Source organism: Atractosteus spatula (genome assembly GCF_055471065.1).
Source record: "Atractosteus spatula isolate fAtrSpa1 chromosome 10 unlocalized genomic scaffold, fAtrSpa1.hap1 SUPER_10_unloc_6, whole genome shotgun sequence".
In the NCBI taxonomy this organism is placed as follows: domain Eukaryota; kingdom Metazoa; phylum Chordata; class Actinopteri; order Semionotiformes; family Lepisosteidae; genus Atractosteus; species Atractosteus spatula.
The window spans coordinates 1312064-1331687 of NW_028296626.1; the positions used below are offsets into that span (position 1 = coordinate 1312064).

At 39.7% G+C, this 19624-nt stretch overlaps 1 non-coding gene across 1 annotated transcript; it reads right to left on the bottom strand.

The window, feature by feature from the left end:
* Positions 1-18535: 18535 nt before the first annotated feature.
* trnan-guu (transfer RNA asparagine (anticodon GUU)) lies at positions 18536-18609 on the bottom strand. Its single transcript has one exon. It is a non-coding gene; the product is annotated as a tRNA-Asn (tRNA).
* Positions 18610-19624: the final 1015 nt, after the last annotated feature.

The window sequence follows — 19624 nt, forward strand, 5'->3', positions numbered from 1 at the left end:
TGCAGTATGCTCCTATTCTTTTTATGCTCAGGCACTAAGATTTCCCTTCAGTGGTAAAATTCCATATAAATATTCAATACTTAAACAGGCACAGTTAAGACATTAAATATACATATACATACTGTATACAGTACAGTTTGCATACGGTAATATGTTTATGTTCCGAAATCAATCTCTTTTATGAGCATATGAAAGGCATGGTGAATCGATTCTCATAAATTACTGTACTTTGCATGATTGGAAACAAATGCGTGATTGCGAAATGCTGTGGTGTTACTTTTACAAAGACGGTCAATGAAAAAAAGAATGTGGACCAGGGCAATACTTTGAGTTTACACTTACAGCTTGTCCAAGGTCATTCATTATTAATACTATTAGTAATAACTTCGTTAAAGACTTTGATGGCGACAGCTCAAACATGAGAGGTTGAGCTTTATTAGCTCCACCTTGTGGAAATTCCGGGTACTATTATTTTACTTGCCGTATTATAGGAGAATTTACGGTAACTAGCGGTATGTACCGGTAACTCGCAGTAGACTGCGTACAGCGCACCGGAAAATAATGCGGTATCGCCCATGCATTTTGAATGACTGCATCTGTATGTGTAGCAATCTCTCTCTCTCCTTCTCTTCCTGGTGATCTGAAGGGCAGGACTTTGTCCTCTCAGTGGCTCTTGATAAAATATTTACCGGGTTCAGTTAATGATTAACTCACCAGGGCTGAGTGCTGAGCTCTCAGACGCCATCTCTCTCTCTCCTTCTCTTCCTGGTGATCTGAAGGGCAGGACTTTGTCCTCTCAGTGGCCCTTGACAAAATAGTTGCTTGGTTCAGTTAATGATAAACTCTTCAGGGCAGAATGAAGACTTGAGCGCCACCTGATATGAACATTTCTGGTTTATCTAATCACTTAGGAATTTAAAAATACTTTTTTTATTTTTCATAAGAAAACTCTCTTGTTTGGGGTTCTTGAAAGTTGATCTCAAAGGATCCCTAAAGCACTTTACAGGCGGGGACCCCACTTAATCCCATTGTCAAACAATCTAGATCTGTACTGACCAGCAGTCAGGACACTGGGGTCCACACCCCTACTCTCACACACAGTGTCCTGGATCTGTACTGACCAGCAGTCAGGACTTTTTTTATATTTATACGTATTGTGTGTGTCATTGTCGACACCCCTACTCTTACAGTGTCCTGTCTGTGTCTGTGGTTTGTAACCTTTCTTATGTTCAGACAGATAAGGGAGAGAAATGGACTCAGTGGCTCTTGATAAAATATTTACTGGGTTCAGTTAATGATTAACTCACCAGGGCAGAGTGCTGAGCTCTCAGACGCCATCTCTCTCTCTCCTTCTCTTCCTGGTGATCTGAAGGGCCGGACTTTGTCCTCTCAGTGGCCCTTGACAAAATAGTTACTTGGTTCAATTAATGATAACCTCTTCAGGGCAGAATGAAGACTTGAGCGCCACCTGATATGAACATTTCTGGTTTATCTAATCACTTAGGAATTTAAAAATACTTTTTTTATTTTTCATAAGAAAACTCTCTTGTTTGGGGTTCAGGAAAGTTTATCTCAAAGGATCCCCAAAGCACTTTAAAGGCGGGGACCCCCTTCATCCCACCTGCAAACAATTGAGGAGAGGGACTTTAGAGAGCACAGACTGAACCCTGACTAAACAACACCCCTGACCAGCAGTCAGGACACTGGGGGTCCACACCCCTACTCTCACACATACAGATGCAGCCATTCAAAATGGGTGGGGTATTTCGCGGCATACCCCGGTGGGCGTGTTGCGGTATCACGCGATATCACGTGGTTAATCGCGTCATTTGACGTCATGCCGGAAATTATCCGGCGTCACCTTGTAAAACCGCCAGGGGGAGCTTAACCTCTCATGTACAGCATTTGAGCTTTTAATTTTGAACTGTGTATTACAGCATGTTAATCATCAGTCATTAAAATGTTGGTATATTTTATGAAAGCAAGATTGCTCAGTTGGACAAAAGTACACAACCTACCTTTATCAGAAATATTTATGCATCAAAGCCTTTACCGAAGATATTACTAATAGTATTAATAATGAATGACTTTGGACAAGCTGTATACTCAAAGTATAATTTCTTTAGCACATTTGTACAAGCACTTGGAATCTGTCCAAGCCATACTTTGTCAGGCATTTTGTTTTACTTCAACGGGCATAAAAACTCCCTTGCTTTTAACAGGGCGTTCCATAATTTCTAACTACGAAAATGATTTAAAATGCGACACTTATCATTCAACTAGAGCTCAAAATATCACAAGGATCCTCAAGAGCACAGCAAAGACTGTATTAAAAGATACTTGTATGAGATACATGAGAATCCAGGCTTTTTTATCAACGCTTTCTTTTCCGTATACCAGATTTTATGGAACCACTTCAGAAGGGTGTCAGCCAGTCAGATTCCAGGAATCGGTACTTTAAAGGAAAAATACACACCGGTATTCCATTTCTCCCTAACGATTTTAAGCATCGAAGTATTTAACTAGCATGTGAAATAGCGTGTGAAAAAGTGGTAGTTTTAAGCTTTTCTGCTAATATAATATGGAATTGCGTATCTAAAGAATTTAATAACGATGATTATATTTGTGTACTGCGATAGGGCTGTGTAGGGCTGTTTCGCCTCTCTCTTCATGCAACTTCCCTTGTAGCCTACTGGTCTACGTGCCCGATTACCAACTCACGGGTTGTGTGTTTAAATCCAGATGGTGCTGGACTTTTCTTTTAACAAACATTTCTTCGAAAAAATGAAACGTTTCCCTTGGTCAGAGATTAAATAAAACCTCACTCGCACCAAACAAATTTATATTTCTAAATATCACAACATGATCGGATTTAAGTCTTTTTAATAACAATGAAAAGTCACCTATGCGTTACAAAATAAACATTTATATTGATTTGAATCGCGTTTTGATTTAAATCGTAAACGCGTGTTTAAATACTGTATATGTGTTTAAAGGCGATATATAAAAGCGCTGATTCTTATGGAATGTGTTCCGCTGGGGATTCAAAAAATTTATTTTTTTTAATCGCGTATCTAAGGAAAATAGCAGTATAACTTTGTTCATGCACATCATTATACAGTATCTCATTTTGTATTTCTATTAAAAAAAATCCTTTGCCCGGCCACTATTGTTGTTATTGTTTTTATCCTGTAAAGCGCTTTGAGGAGCACAGCTTTCTCACCACTTAGATTACTTTTTGACACCATCCTTACACAAAGCAGAAACTGATTGTATTTTCCGATGACATACTGTACAAGTGCAAAGATTACAGATTTTAATCGTCTTTTTTCTGAACCAGGGAAAATCTGATCATGTTTCTCTATAACAATAATAAAAAACTTTATTTTACTTATCACCTTTAAAAGTGGCATCTCAAAACAATACAGTAGATGTAAACCACAGATTACAAGGTAAATACCCAGACAAACGCAAACGCGTTTTTAATAAAATGCTTTCATTCATTCAACAGAGAGAGAGCGTAAAACCTGGGTGTAACAGCTGTTCCTTTTTCTGATCACTCGCTCTCTGAGATACATGGGAATCCAGGCTTTTTTATCAATGCTTTCTTTTCCGTATACCAGATCTTATGGAACCACTTCAGAAGGGTGTCAGCCAGTCAGATTCCAGGAATCGGTACTTTAAAGGAAAAATACACACCGGTATTCCATTTCTCCCTAAACATTTCAAGCATCGAAGTATTTAACTAACGTGAAATAGTATGTGAAAAAGTGGTAGTTTTAAGCTTTTCTGCTAATATAATATGGAATCGCGTATCTAAAGAATTTAATAACGATATGATAATATTCGTGTACTGCGACAGGGCTGTGTAGGGCTGTTTCGCCTCTCCCTTCATGCGACTTCCCTTGTAGCCTACTGGTCTACGTGCCTGATTACCAACTCATGGGTTGTGTGTTCAAATCCAGCTGGTGCTGGACTCTCCTTTTAACAAACATTTCTTCGAAAAAATAGAATAGCGATATTATGGACAATCAATTGACTTTTATATTTCAAAATATCACAACATGATCGATTCTAAGTCATTTTTGATAACAATGAATAGTCACCTTCTTCCCTTCTGACAACGGTCCCTGCTTCTGCTTCCTGCTTCTATTGTGTGTGTGTGTAATAGAGTACATTTTTATAGAGAAATGGAGGCTGGACAGTATGCGATACATACAACAAGAACAGCAACAACAACAATATTGTATTTCATTGCACTTTGAAAACCAAGTAATAACTTAACTATATGTGCAAACGTTTCATATGTCGCTGTTGTGAATGCCTGTGGAGTGTATCTTATTTGCCTTGCGTCCTGGTTATCTCTCTCGCCCTCCCCCCCCCTCTCCCTCAATTCAATTCAATTCAAGGTGTTTTATTAGCATGACAGATGGGTTCAATCAGTGTTGGGTATTTACTTTGCTTTGAGATTCCACTTTTAAAGGTGATATATAAATTTTTGACTAAAATAAATTGATATCTTTGTGTTCTAAGCTCTCTGTGTACAGTAGAGCCTCCTGTCCAGCCAGCACATGTCCACAGACATTCACAACAGCGACATATCATAAAACGTTTGCACATATAGTTAAATTATTAGTTGTTTTTCAGGAAGTTAAAAAAAACACTTGAACTACTTATCCAGTCTCTCGAAATAAAGTTAATTTTCAAGCAATGCAACAAACGTCGGGCAATGTTTTTTTTTTAATCCAACATTGACAGCCACATCTTAAATCTTGTCAGTCAGCTCTTTTTTCTCTATTTGAATTGTGGCTTACACATCGCACGACTTTAAAAGCTAGAAAGACAGGTTTCGATTCACATTAGCTGGCGAGCCTTGTTAACAAAAAAACAGACAATACCCAGGGAGGGGGAGGTCAAGTCAGAGAGTTTTTTACCCTCTGTCTAAAAACCCAAATAACCCAGGGCAGAGACTCCGGGGGGATCATTGCGTGATACAGAGCGGAGCTCAATCAATTCTTATGGAATGTGTTTTGTTTCTTCTTTTTTTCAGCATGTAATAAACCTGTTACTTGAATCATATGGATGCCCGGTTCCGCCGGGGATTCAAAACATTTTTTATTTTTTTTTAATCGGGTATCAAAGGGAATAGGCAGTATAACCCTGTTCATGCACAAACTGTGGCATGTTACATTGATTTGGGTGTCTCCTCTTGCCAAAGAGCTCTAAATTGCATTTTGAGCGCAGTTTTTGACTTTTTTTAAATTACATTTTGAGCGTGGACAGCACATACAAGGGTTAATTGCACAATGAACCCCGCCAAGAAATTTAAAATAGTCTTCTTTAGGTGTGAGGGTAGGAGTGGACCGCAGCAGGCATAATCAGCAAACCAGGAAAACAAAGAACAGGACAGGTGAGACGTGTATACAGAAAGCGAGTGATCAGAAAAAGGAAATGGTGTTACGCCCAGGTTTTCGACCCAATTGTCTTAACTTGCTAATGCATCAGACACATTTCCTAGCGTACTGTGTTTTAAATAAAATAGGAGTGTCTTTCCCTGGTATTAGCTCATCGGTATGGTGTAAGTTTTATCTGTACCATACCATACAGTATATAGGTACAGAATTCAAGCTGCACCACTGTATCGCTTTGGTAAGGAGACGGACAATGGCCAAAATCACGAAGACTCTCTCACACCAAATAATGAAGATGAAAAGAAACGGGAAGTCAACACGGGACATTGTATAGCATTTGGCTTCGATGGACATCTTCGTTTCTGAAAGCACAGTGAGACGACATAATAAAGGGGAGAGGAGGCAAAGAGAATCTAAACCGAGGACAATTCAAAGGTAAATACATTTCTAAAAATACTTTCTTGCATGTAAATACAACTACGCACATTATTTTTAAAACTAACTGTTGATCTCTTTTTTTTCAAGTCCTATTGTGCGAGCTATCGACAAACTGACTGATGAAAATGATGAGCTACCGGCGATGCAAGTCCAAAGACGGCTATGGGCTGACCTCGGTGCGACCGTTAGTCCGACATCGATAAGAAGAGTACGCAGGAGGCTTGGATGGAGATACAGAAAAACCAACACATGCCCCATGATAAGGCTATAAAACAAAGAGGAAAGACTCAAGCAAGCGCTCCAATGGATTGAACAGGGGGAGGCATTTCAGGATGTACTTTTCACCGACGAAACAGCAGTGGCTCTGGAACAGTTTTCAACAATGTCATTTTGCAAAAAGGGGAGATATGTGGACAAGCCAAAGCCCAGACATCCACTGAAGGTTCACGTCTGGGGGGGTATATCTAGAAGAGGCCCGGGACCACTTCTTATTTTCGAAGGAATTATGGACCGTGATTTCTTCGAGGAAGTCGTGGTCACACAACATGCCGCCCCATATATGAGGGAGCACTTTGGATCAAGGCACCGTCTCTTTCAAGACAATGATCCGAAACACACAGCAGCAAGGGCAAGGCTTGTAGCAGAAGGAGTGAACTGGGTGAAAACTCCAGCTGAATCCCCAGATCTAAATCCGATAGAGATGGTTTAGCATTCGCTGAAAGACTACGTTCGGAAAACTGCTAAGCCCGTCACAAAGCAGGAACTGATCGATGGGATCTATAAATTCTGGGAGGAAGAACTGACTGAACAAAATTGTAACAATTTTATTAACAGACTGTTTCGTGTTCTTCCTAGGATTGTTGACCGGGGCGGGGGACATTCGGGAATGTGAGTTTGAGAAAGACAGTCTCACGTTTGTGGACAGTCTGTCCCCAAACAAAACATTCCTGTTAGACAAGAGGAATGTAAAAAAAACAATTACTTTTTGTCAATGAAAACCTGTGTGTGTGTCTCTCTCTGCTGGATGTCTCTCTCTCTCTGCTGAATGAATAAAAGCATTTTATTAAAAATACGTTTGTGTTTGTCTGGGTATTTACTTTGTAATCTGTGGTTTACATCTACTGTATTGCTTTGAGATACCACTTTTAAAGGTAATATGTAAAATAATGTTTTTTATTATTGTTTATAGAGAAACATGATCAGATTTTCCCTGGTTCAGAAAAAAAGATCTAAAGTGCTACACCTAACTTTCTTAATTCGATGTATTTAAAGCAGTGAACTACTGTAGGTGTAACATAACATTCAGAAATACAATCAAGAATAGTTTTGTGGTGTTTGTATAGATGAAACGTTCCTAAAACGTATAACATAACAAAATTAAAGACGATTAAAATCTGTAATCTTTCCACTTGTACTGTATATCATCGGAAAATACAAGAAGTTTCTGCTTTGTGTAAGGATGGTATCAAAAAGTAATCTAAGTGGTGAGAAAGCTGTGCTCAATGTATTTAAGGGACTTAAAAGTAAAAGGAGATGCTTCGTATTGCTTGACTAAGTTATAAATGCAGACGCTCCCTCGGTGCCGCGCTGGGTGTAAATATCTAAATATACATTCATCTCGGGCAGAGGCCGAAGAGCGCCCGGCTGGGGTGCGCGGAGAAGAGCAGGACAGGAGTGAAAGTGGTGAGGGTGGGGTTTAGGAAGGCCGCCGACCAGTGCGGCTGTCCCACAGTGAAGCGGGCGTACAGTCTGGACAGGTATAGATTACACTTTTCTAAAACGTATTTGAAAAATAAAAACGATTACAATCTAATCCTTCCACGTTTGATCCCAAAATCCCAAGAAAAATAAATCTAAACGGGGAGAAAGCTATGCTGAAAGTTTATTAAGATACTTAGAAGACAAAGATACTGTATCAATTTATGTTGCATTTGTCTGATTATGATTTAAAAAAACACATATAATTAAACACGCGTTTGCGATTTAAATCAAAACGCGATTTAAATCAATATAAATGTTTATATTGTAATGCATACTGTCCAGCCTCCATTTCTCTATAAAAATGTACTCATTACAAATTTACAATTAGTTGATAATAGAAATGTTAGGTTCTCTAAAGCTCTGTGATAGTTGACCCTCCCAGGCAGCAAAAGATCAGCTGCACTGGTAAGATGCGACCCTGAAGATATGATTAATAACCTTTTAAATCTGAAGGGAGATCTGAAGGGATCCCCCGACACACACACACACACACAATAGAAGCAGGAAGCAGAAGCAGGGACCGTTGTCAGAAGGGAAGAAGGTGACTATTCATTGTTATCAAAAATGACTTAGATTCGATCATGTTGTGATATTTTGAAATATAAAAGTCAATTGATTGTCCATAATATTGCTATTCTATTTTTTCACAGTACACGAATATAATTATATCTTATTAATTTATTTAGATACGCGATTCTTTTAATACAGTCTTTGCTGTGCTCTTGGGGATCCTTGTGATATTTCGAGCTCTGGTTGAATGATAAGTGTCGCACTTTAAATAATTTTCGTAGTTGGAAATTATGGAACGCTCTGTTAAAAGCAAGGGAGTTTTTATGTCCGTTGCAGTTTTTTTGCAACATGAATATAATTATATCGTTATTAATTTCTTTAGATACGCGATTCCATATTATATTCCCTTTTAATCAAATTCTAAAAGTATGCTTGTTGACTCCGGTATCACGTTAGATAAAGACTTCAATGCTTAAAATGTTTAGGGAGAAATGGAATACTGGTGTGTATGTTTTCTTTAATGTACCGAGACCAGCCATATACTTTATGTTTAAGTTCCAAAATTAATATCGTTTATGGCCTTCACACGCGTTGCAGTATGCTCCTATTTTTTTTATGCTCAGGCACTAAGATTTCCCTTCAGTGGTAAAATTCCATATAAATATTCAATACTTAAACGGGCACAGTTAAGACATTAAATATACATATACATACTGTATACAGTACAGTTTGCATACGGTAATATGTTTATGTTCCTAAATCAATCTCCTTTATGAGCATGTGAAAGGCATGGTGAATCGATTCTCAAAAATTACTGTACTTTGCATGATTGGAAACAAATGCGTGATTGCGAAATGCTGTGGTGTTACTTTTACAAAGACGGTCAATGAAAAAAAGAATGTGGACCAGGGCAATACTTTGAGTTTACACTTACAGCTTGTCCAAGGTCATTCACTATTAATACTATTAGTAATATCTTCGTTAAAGACTTTGATGGCGACAGCTCAAACATGAGAGGTTGAGCTTTATTAGCTCCACCTTGCGGAAATTCAGGATACTATTATTTTGCTTGCGGTATTATAGGAGAATTTACGGTAACTTGCGGTATTTACCGGTAACTCACGGTATTTACCGGTAACTCGCGGTAGACTGCGTACAGCGTACCGGAAAATAATGCGGTATCGCCCGCGCATTTTGAATGGCTGCATCTGTACTTGGAAAGTTTTAGGCACAGACATAATCTTTCTTAATCCCCTTTTTGCCAACAATCTGAAAAATAGGGAACACATCTGAATGAAGTGGAAACTTAATTGAAATTCAACTCCCAATGGATGTTAATAGTGTCGGAGTGTAACAGATGTACAAGTCCATTAAATGTTTTTATTTCTGTGTTTAATTTTTGAGGGACCCTATATTTTGATATAGCATCAATCACAAAACAGCATTCTGTCAATGTCACGACCACCAGCCAGGGGAGATCAACTCACAAAAGAACTAACCAGTACCAGCAGCGGGTTAATAGTAACATGTGTTAATCCACCAGCACATGCTCTACTGTGCGGCAAGCAGCACTGTTTTAACCATCCAAACCCGCTTCCCGCTACTCGGTATTGAGTCTTCTCTTTGAGAGCTCTACCTCGTGTTTACTCTGAATCTCGCTTACTGGTTACTGAACTTCCTTTTGCCTCTCGACCTTGGACCTCACCTTCTGTTTTGGATTGTTTGCTTCTCTCTGTACTTCCAGTATTTCGATCTACCTTTCACCTAACAATCTCGCCTGACATTCTGGATTTTTCGCCTGTCTCAATAACTACTTGCTCCTGCATCTGCACAGGATCTGCATACCTTTTCACTGAGGATTTCTGACAGTCACAGCCACATAAAAAACTGTAAAAGAAGTATGTGTTTCTTAAAAAAAATACCCCCCAATTGTTTTTTTTTAAAAGTCAACATATCTGGATTGTGTTTGCAAGATTTTTAAAAATTGCAAAGTTTGTGTGGGTATGATTGTAAAAAATCAAATCGTAACTGAAGAAGGCTCCATGGTCAAAACATTGTGTTTTCTTCTTCTCTTTTCAGCATGGAATAAACCTATTACTTGTTCCTTGGAGATTACCATGTGCCAATAAGATATGATCACTGTATCACTGTATTGACCATATACAATTTCTTGCATTAGGAATTGCAATTTTGCATACCCCAGCTTGCTCTCCTTGAGACACACATACAGGGAGAGAAACTGGGGGTCAGAGCGCAGGGTCAGCCATTTTTACGGCACCCCTGGAGCAGTTGAGGTTAAGGGCCTTGTTCAGGAGCCCAATAGAGTAGGATTCCTCTGCCGACCGTGGGATGTAAACCAGCAACCTTCCAGCCACAGGTACAGATCCTTAGCCACAGAGCCACTGCTCTGCCAAATGTGCCAATTCTTTAAAAGAAGTCCAAAAAAATGAAGCGGTCTCCAAGTCTCCTTCCTGTTTCTCCAATATAGAGAGAAACTGGGCATTTACTGCAAGAGATACAGTAAATAAGGTTGCTGGAGGTACAAGATGCCATCTGGGTGATCCAGAATTGTCCTGAGGGGCCTTGAATGAGTGTGGTCTTGGATGTGTACTTGCAGGCGATACAGCGAGCTCTGTTGCAAGGGAAAGTACCTGGTGTGGATGGTTGCTGAGGGCGGTCAAGGGAGCTATGAACAAGAAGGTTGCGCAGATTAGGTGATTGGCTATATGAGATGATGGGGCGGTCAGAAAAGAGGGCCCCAATGGAGGGATCATCGTGTAGGATGGAAAAGTTGTCGTTAACAGTCCTGGGGATAGGAAGTGTGTTAGGGAAGCACCAAAGGAATGCGGTTGTTACGGTGGGAGTTCCTGATTGGGTTGATGGTCCAAGGGGTGTTTTTGGCTCGGGCAAGGGTCTGTCAATAACACTACTGGGGTATCCTCTGGTAACGAAAAAGGAGTACATTTTGAGGGTTTGGTTCTGGAAGTCGATGTCGTCGCTGCATATTTGTTGTAGCCGAAGGAACTGTGAAAAAGGGAGAGAATTTTTATTATGTTTGGGGTGAAATGAGCTATACAAGAGATAGCTATGTGAATCCGTGGGTTTGTAATAAACAGATGTGGAGAGTCTGGGGTAGTTGATGGAGAAGTTGATGTCCAGAAATGGAAGAGTAGTGGAAGATATGTTAACTATATATTTGAGGGACAGGTGGAAGTTGGTGAAATGGTGCAGGAAGCACTTAAGCTGATCATTGGAGCATGTGGCGGCACTGACACAGTCATCAATATATCGCTTGAAGAGGTCAGGGACATAGCCAGTGTAGGAAGAGAAGAAACGTTCTTCTACCCAGCCAACAAAGATATTGGCATAGCTGGGTCCCATTCTGGTGCCCATGGCAACTCCACTCACCTGTTGGTAAAAAAGATTATTGAAGAAGAATGCGTTCAGTGTGAGAACCAGTGTTTCTGGTTGTTGTCCTTTAATTGATCTGCCACCAAAACATTAATCCTAAACAGTCAAACAAGTCCATGTGATGAAAACCCTTATGCTCTTTAATGTTTTTTTATGGATTGTACATCTGCACTAATTTCCCCCCCTCCCACTCATCAGCTTTTGGATGAGAGATTCTGATCACTGTATAAGATCAGAAGCAGTAGAAGAAACGGGCTTCTTTTCTGCTTATTTAACAGACTCCTAATGCAAACAACACATTACGAGTACAACGGAAAGGTTGCACCAAATGGGATCAAGCAATTTAAAACATATGTTCAGGGGACAGGAAAGTTGTTATAGAGATGAATGGTATTCATGAAACAAATAATGTTGCAAAAAACTTTGCCAAAAGTCACAACCCATTTAACATTCATCAGACAGGTTGAATCAGTTTGATATCTCTTAGGTTCAAAATGCACTCAACGGCTGTATAATGCAAGCTCAAGAGTCAAAAGAACAGTAGTGAACTACAATCTTACAATAATAAACAGCCATGTGATCTTGTGAATGATCTATCATACACCCTTGAAATGATGTGACAGATTTGGAAGTTTGCACAGCTTGTAGTCTTTCTAACTCCATGAGACACACAGACAGGGAGAGAAGCTGGGGGTCAGAGCGCAGGGTCAGCCACTGTGCTCTTGTGCCAAACAGGTCATACAAAGACTGCCATTCCTTATATCTTTCCCTGAACCTACATGTCTCTTCCTCACCTTCCAGAAGTGAAATATCGAGCTTCCACACACCCTTCCCCACAGTAACAGCCATTGGAATAGAAGGTGTACATGACAGTAAACAATGGTCAGAGAAAAAAAAACAGGGGTTAAGCCTGCGGTCGTGCAAGTATAATCAAGTATCAAAACAAAATCTATACGTGAGGCTTGGGTCCCATTAGACTAGTGCCATGTGAAACCTGCCCTCCCCTGACTATGAAGTTGGAAGCCATCTTTCAGTTTAAAATCTTTCCATAATGTTTGCAATAATATTGATGAATTATGAAATTGGACCCATCTCTCGCCCTTCATTCTGCCTTCTCTTTCTAAAAGGCAATTAAAATCCCCAGCTAAAACCACTGGTTACCATCCCAATAAATATACTCAGTTCCTGAATTAGGACATATCCGTCATGTGAGCAACTCAGACAATATATATTTAAGAGTTTAAATTTGACATTCATGAAACCCAGATACAGCACCAGTGCTCTCGCTGGTTTCACTACAAGGTGCTGACGTACCTCTACCTACTATACAGGCCTTTTCCTCCCCCCCCGCCCATTTGCTTTCCTTCTCTCCTCCTCCACCACCCCCACCATCCACAGGACAGTTCTCCATCTGCCCTCCTTGAGTCACCGGTTCTAAACCTTGGTCAGTAGGATTACATATGTAGCGGCGAGGCTTATTAATAAGACAGAATTAAGTGTTGCTGTGCTTTCCCAAATGAGGCCCCATCTCCCTCTTCAGCTCTGTGGTGCAGCCACAGAGAAACTATTCATGCAGGCTGATTTAAAGATGTTTTCTTTTGATAAGGGACAGCTCCCAAATGGGGATGCACTTAGCTAAGCCTGGCTATCATGATCAATGGTCATCCATTGGCGCCTATCTGTTTAGGGAGTGCCAGATGGACATCTGGGCTACATTCCTAGGTGTCAGGAGTAAGTTACTCATATCTCACCTTGATCAACCAATCAGGGACTGGTAGGGCCGAGTAACCGTCATGAAATTCTGATGCCCATTAAACTTTCAGCCAATGAACAAGCTGAAGTTCCTCCAGGTAAAAACAGGCAACAGAGAGCCTGGAGAAGGAGAACTATTCGGAAATTCTAAGGAGAATTCCAGGGGTGCGAGACAATTCCAGGCCAGGACGGCCCAGGAGCAGAAAGGCTCCCAAGGGCAGGACATTCTTGCAGCGTGCCTCCTGACCATCCTGAGACTCAGCCCGGACCACCACGGAATGGCCAGTGTGTCCGAGTGCCAGAACTTTCCTTTATTCTAAGTCTAGAGCGGAGGTTGCCATGAGTAACCAGAGGATCCACCCGAGGATAGCACCAGCAGCAAGCCTCATGAACAGGTCGGAACTGTGGACAGCCGAATCACTATTCAGAACTAGTGCTTCATCAGGAATGAACCGGTCTTCTTCCTGACTTGCTGGGACCCACAGTTATCTTTTCTCCTTTGCACAAACCGTGCTAGTTAAAGCCAACACTAACTAGCCAGTCAGTGAGCATCAGCAGCGCACCATCGCAAGCCGCACAGCACAGCCTGGCACCTAGCCAGACAGCGTGGATTGGACAGCAACAAGCCTGCAACTGTTTCTTTGTGCCCGCAGGAGATCTGAATCCCCAGAGATTGGATGAGTATTCAACTTCTATGCATTACAGCTCGAGAATTCAATTGTTATTCCAACCAGTTGATATCAATTTAATTTCTAAGAGTTATGTACTTGTTTTGAGTATCCAATGTAGAAGTTATAACCAAGTGCATTTACTAAACGGTCTAACTGAATGATATACTGAACGTATGTCCTCTTGATATATGTAACTCTTTGTGACTGATTGAATATATTCTTTTTGTATTCTGATAACCCTCACGATAAGATGTGTTAGGTTTACATACATATTCTATGTATTAATAAATGTATCCTCGTGTATTAGTACCTGTGTGTGTGCATTGTTTGAGTTATATCGCATGGTTGGATTCTAAAGCCATTAAAAGAATCATTTTGTGATTTACTGCTACAATTAACAATTGTCCCAGTAAATGCCCAAACCCTACAGAACTGGTGCCTCGTGAGAGCACACTACACATATATTGGAGAGATCTAAATCTTTCTGCATCATTATCATTCTCTTCTACCCCATCCTCACTCCCTTCACTCTATTCTGAACCCTCGCTCTCCTTTTCACCACTTTCTTCAACCTCAACCACATCCAGTTCCTGATCTATAACCACTGCTCCAGCCCTAAAATGCCTCTTCAAACTGTTTTTGTATTTTTGTTCCCAGCTTTGTTCTATTTGCAAAGGAAATTGGACAGTCTTTAAACACCTGACCTTCACACTTACATAGATTGCATTTCCTCACGCTTGTACATTCAGTATATGCATGTCCAATTTCCTTGCACTTCCCACACACCACCTTTGTACAGGCATCCACAAAGTGACCCAGCTCCCCACACCTCCTGCACAGTTTTGGCTGCCCTTGGTAGAACACAAGGCCTCTATTTTCACCTAATCCAATCAAAGAAGGAATGTGTTTAAATCCACCATAACCATTTTTATCTTCATGCAACAAAACAGGTACTCTCCATGCACAGTTCTAGATGCCATCATCATCCAAGACTTTCTGAGGCTCACCTTTCACTAAACAATACTTAGGCAACCATGTCACAATATCTTCCTTCATCACCATCTCATTAAACATGTGAACAATCACAGTCCTATTAGAAAGATCTGTCAGCGTCTGCCATTCAAACATTCTAATCAGGCCCACATCTTTTTTCTCTTTTATTTTTCTCCAAAATTCTTCCAATAACTTTGCCGATTTGAAACTAATGTCAAAACCAATTCCCTTCAGCAAAGTAATTAAGCAATTGACATCTAATGCCTTAACCTTTAACTCTTTCTGTAACACCTTCCTTGAAAAGTCCAACCGTGAAATATCACCCGAGTGAGCTGAGCCCTCACCACCCTTGTACACCAAACGTGCGCAAAAGTAACGGCGCATGCCGACCCTACAGGCCACCATGGCCGTTACAAATGAGTCAAAAGCAAAGCAAAGCAAACCAAACCAAACCTAAACCTCTTCTATGCACCAAACCCTTAATCTTATACTCGTACAAAAACTCTACTCTCAACTTCTAGGCTTTAACCCTGTAAATCTCCAACACTGGCTGGAGACTCTGTGTATCCGGGCTCAGCGGTTATATAGGACAGGACTCGGCGAGCTGCAGGTGAAACTCATTGCTCTGCGCTCCCCGTGCGGAATGCGCGTCTCCTCCCTCCAGACTCGTCACACGGCCTTCATACTCTACAGCGGGGAAAAAAAAACTCCCCTTTACTGTCTTCATACATCCCTCTTAAATCCCAGAAACACCGAAACTCCGGAGCGTTTCTGTGAGTCAGTACTGGGTTTCTCTGTTCGAGGTTACAAGCAGAAACAATAAAAGCGCTGAAAGCAGGAAGTTATTTCTGCTATTAGGCATAAACTTTTAAAAATAAATTTTCTGATTCCTAAAACCTAATAAAATCCATGTAAGTTTCCCTTTTGTTCCCAATGCACATAACTGAATATAAACCAGTCAAGTTCAGGTACTTTTCTGATGTATATGAATACACTAGTTCTGGCGCAGTTCTTACAACAAAGATACATTACGAACTTATTTTCATACGAGCTCTTGCCGTTTTTAAATTGAATAATTTTGTTTCAATTCGCTAAATCACACGAAACACCAGCAACACTCATCGTTAGCATCTGACCAATCACATTCCTGAATTTTAAAAGTATTTAGTATTTAGTTTTAACTTTTTTTTTTAATTTTATACACCTGTTTTACATATTCTTGCCATTTTTGGCATATTGTAAGTGGATTGTAACTTCAAATTGATCATTCCTGAGCTTTATAACTGTGTATCATTTCTTTTAACCTTATTTTAATATTTTTTAATTATTTTTGCATTTTACAGAACTTTTTAAATATATTGTGAGCATTTTAGCATAATTTTAAAATAGGACTATCAATGCTCCTGACTTTTAAACCTGTATTTCTTCTGACATTAATCTTTCCACCTGCAGATGAGGAGGGAGGTATTTGATTTTAAATTGGTTGATTTGGGGGGGAAATGTACATTAATTTCCTTGTGTGTATCACCAGTGGGAAACTTGGCATTTTTGGATGAATTGCAATCTATACTGCAAGGCCTTCAGACTGATATAGTAATGACTGGAGATTTAAATAACACATTTGATACATCACACAGGAACAGCATAACATCTAAAATGGCAGAACCCTCTAAATCACTGAAAAAATTCAGGCACATTCATAATCTAAAAGATGTTTGGTGGTTACTGTGTCCTGCTACCCTTTCATATTTTTTAGTGTGCACGAATCTGTCCCTCTTCTTTTACTAGTTTTTAAGGAATATTCTGAAATCTCTGATTACAAGATCAAGCCAGAAAAAAATGATGACAATTAGTAGGAAGAAAGATACAGTACAATGTATTGAAAATGTAATATGTTTTAAAGGATTAAAGGGAAAAGAAATACTTTATCTACGCAAACTAATTGAGCTGAGCTCCTCTAAACAATATAGCCTGAAGAATTGCCAAAGCACAATGTATCAATTTGGGTGACACTGGGGGGAAAGGATCACAACACTGAGAACCACAAGGCTTATTTTCAACAGCAAACTCTGTGCTTGAAAATATTTGACAAAAAAAGGAATATTACATGCACGGACACCAATATTTACCACTAGGGTAGAATGCAGCATAGAACAGTTGATTGAAGGTTAGTGTAACTCTATAGTGCATCACAGAGGTCAGTCTCTTCCCCCTCATTATGCAGGCTGACTTGTTCACAGTGAAGTGTCCTCCAGCGATAGTCAGCTGTAATCACCGAAGCAGACATGATGTTAATACTCTGACAGCACCTTGGCTGATTTGGTTAAAGTGTTTTCCCCCTGGTTATAAAAACGTCTCAAAATTCTGACACTGAGGTGTGAGACACAATGTAACAGCCTCTCATAATCCCGAAGTACAAGAAATTTTACTGTATTTTTTTTTAAATTTGATCCTGTGAACATTGCATGTCCCTCCTTCCTCATTACCAAAACATCTCAATGTCACCAACAGTATGTACATTTGTAATTACAACACTTCACTGTTGCATTTCTGAGTTGTGACATTGTGAACATGGCATGTTAAAGTATATAGAATATCTAGATCAGAACAGGCTAAATGCAATTCATAGTGATTTATCATTTTCTTATTTTCTAAATAAAAAAAAATATTTTTTCAGTGATTATGACACTTCGGTATGACATAAAATATGCTTCAATGACAGAATAAATAATCATGGAAAAAATACCCACAGTGGTATTCATATTTGTGATTATAGGAATGTTAAATATCAGGTGAGTAGCTGCGTCAGCATGCGTAGGCTGCAAAGGAACAACTAAACGGTTATTCCATGCTGAAAAGAGAAGAAAAGAATCACAACGTTTCGGCTGTGGAGCCTTCTTCAGGTGTGAGAAAGACAGGGCAGTAAGCAAAGATAATTTTCTTTTTATCTTTGCTGACTGCAGTTTATCTTTGATGACAACATCAAAGACATTAAGTAATTTTTACTGCTAACAGCTCCACATCAACTTCCTTTTATATCTAACCTCATCAGATCTCTCAACTCCCAACTCTTCCAGTTTCTCACTTCAGAGAAGGATAAAACATTCAATCATCCTTTACATAGAAAAACCATCAACACCCCTACCACCTCCACCAATCCTAACCTTGTTGTTACTATACCCTCTGACCTTTCCCTTTCACCCCTTTGCATCCTCAGCTAACATATTTTAAAATTACAATAGACTGTATAGTATTTATGTTTAAAATTAAGGTAAATATGTCAAAATATCAAAATCCACCTGCACAGTGCTATCGTAACAATGCTTGTCAAGTTCTCAAACAAACCTGCATTGTATTTTTAAAATATTTCAGCAGAGGATTCAACTGGAGTATAAATGACGATTCGACGATCATTTTTCTTGGGTGAATATGGTTTTCTGGGGAGTTACGATGTTGGGCATTGTTGGACATTTCCTGGTGATCCTGACACGTGTTAAACACTCGCATTTGTTGCAAATATTAAAATGGCTATGGTTTCGCTGAGAAATCCAATCAACCAAAGAAAGTGTTTACATCGCAAACGAAATCCGTCCCTGGGTGGATTTGAACCACCAACCTTTCGGTTAACAGCCGAACGCGCTAACCAATTGCGCCACAGAGACTAACTTGTAGGTTCGTCTCTCGAATCACAAATTTCTGGTTAAAAAAAAAATCTTCTATTTTGCCAGCCGGTAATATTTCTTCTGCACTGATAACCAAGAATTTTCCGCAAGCTGTGTGAATTTCATCAAAAATAAGTTTTCCAGAAAGGAAATGAACACATGCATTTAACGAAATCAAGCCCTTTGTGAGTGCCCAAAATGGCACGTTCTGTACTACAAGAAAGGAAGAAATACACGGCTGGGATTTGAACCTAGGTTTTTTTGTTTAATAAAAAGGCGCTTTAACCAACTAAGCTACGGTGACAGGACAGCTATCACGTTTTACAGCCACTTGGACACACCGCTTTGAGACATCTGCGTTCAGTAAGCGCTGAACCTGCTCTCAGAGCAAATTGCCTCTTTTACATAGCAGCCCCGACACTGAGAAACGAAGAGAACTGGCTTTAATCTGGCATTTTTCATGTCCAATGCGTTTGACATCTCCCAAGGGCGACAGAGTTCTTTTGCAACACGATTTCTTCTTCTTTTTTCTTTCTGTACGCTTTGATAAAAAACGAAAAATCGTGCAAGGGAAAAATGTATTTTTTTCATAGAGAAAACGTGCACCAGGAAATGTTGTGTTGAGAAGAAATGATTTAACATGATACGTGACCTAATTTATCGGAGCAATTGCTCACCCAGCAAGGTCTGGAGAGTCTGGTGGATGTGATAATTATACGGTGTTGCGGAAGAAAACAGTATTTCTTTGAATTCTCAATCAATCGGAATTTCAGTGCGAAACATAAACCCCTTGTTATATTTAAAGAGGTTATATTTTAAAACTCATAAAAAATCAGAAAACACATGTTTCTCACTTTGAAATTTTAGACGGAGCGGTGCATTACTAGTAGCGGCGCTGAGCACAGTATGGGAGAATTCAGGTTATGTGAAATGCCAGCGGTTTAATAAATAACACGTCTGATTTCGGATCATAAGATTGTAGGTTCGACTTCTACCTGGCTCGTGTAAATTATAT